The sequence below is a fragment of the Jaculus jaculus genome, chromosome 16 (genome assembly GCF_020740685.1).
Source record: "Jaculus jaculus isolate mJacJac1 chromosome 16, mJacJac1.mat.Y.cur, whole genome shotgun sequence".
NCBI classification, from domain to species: Eukaryota; Metazoa; Chordata; class Mammalia; order Rodentia; family Dipodidae; genus Jaculus; species Jaculus jaculus.
The window spans coordinates 36,268,546-36,269,908 of NC_059117.1; the positions used below are offsets into that span (position 1 = coordinate 36,268,546).

General features: G+C 37.0%; 1 non-coding gene across 1 annotated transcript; it reads left to right on the top strand.

Annotated features, from left to right (window-relative positions):
• Positions 1-610: 610 nt before the first annotated feature.
• On the top strand, positions 611-831 carry LOC123455477. The gene has a single exon (XR_006633941.1). It is a non-coding gene; the product is annotated as a small nucleolar RNA U3 (small nucleolar RNA).
• Positions 832-1,363: the final 532 nt, after the last annotated feature.

Below are 1,363 nucleotides of genomic sequence, written 5' to 3' on the forward strand. Positions count from 1 at the left end.
CGTTCTCATTCGTGTCTTTTTAAACCTATTATCTGTTTCTAAATGAACTATGATGTTTTGTTAGTATTGTATATGTGAAATATCCAACATTGTTATTAAGCATAAATGTCACCACCTTAAGTTCAGATAGAAGTTAATTCTGGTTGGATATTTAAAAATGTTAAATTGATCTATAGATCGTGAGGTCACTACAGATCCTTCCTGATTTGTTTTGTCACATCAGTGTATGACAGATCTACATGTGGATAGTTTAACCCAAGTAAACAGCATTATTGAGAATATGTTCCCATGTCTATCATTGTTGTACAAACTGCTTTTTAAAAGCTTTAGTTTTATTTGTTAGAGAGAGAATGGGTTCAAACGCACTCCAGATGCATGCGCCACCATGTGCAGCTGGCTTACGTGGGACCTGGAGAACTGCACCTGGGTCTTTAGGCTTCACAGGCAAGTGCCTTAACCACTAAGTTATCTTTTCAGCCCCACAAACTGTTTTATAAAACAAATGTGGAAGCCAGGCATGGTGTACAAGCTTTTAATCCCAGAATTTGGAAGGCAGAAGTAGAAGGATCACCGTGACTTCAAGGCCACCCTGAGACAAGACTACATAGTGAAGACTATACGTTCAGGGATCATTTCTATAGTTCCTTACTAGAGAAGTTTCTCTGACTCTGTAGAGCACCGAAAACCATGAGGAAGAGGTGCAGCGTTCTCTCCTGAGAGTGAAGCTGGCCTTGGGTGTTGTTTTGTGCAACTGCCCATTGCCATTGATGAGCGTGCTCCTCTCTCCTGGGAGATCCTGGGAGAGTTAGAGGGAGAGAATGCAGTCTGAGTTTAAAAAACAAAAAAAAACAACAACAAAAAAAAACTATATAGTGAAACCCAGGTCAGCCTGGGCTAGAGTAAGACCCTAACTCAAAAAAATAATAATATAAAATAAAATAAAACAAATATGGAGAGGAAATTCAGATTTTAAGTGAAAGCTCGTACCTGTTGGTACTGTTGTTTTTCTTTCTGGGGCCAGGGAAAGTGGAATTCCATACTATGTTACTCCAGGGCAAGACCTCTAATAAAGTTTTTGGTGATTTTACATGAAGAATATTTCCATCAAATGATAGCCCTTGTTACTATTCTTATGACATCCTTTTCCTTTGGTTATTATGTATTCTTACATTATCCCATTACAAAGTGGAGGAAAATTCATATGACATTAGGATAACAAACATTTTAACATTTGAAGCCTTTTACAGATGAAGACTGGCCATTGCTTTTTAGGCAAACCAAACTAATTTTTTTGCTACAATAGCTAATAAATTAGTTTTCTTTACTTATGGTTATAATCTACTTGTACAATATTAAGCTGAAT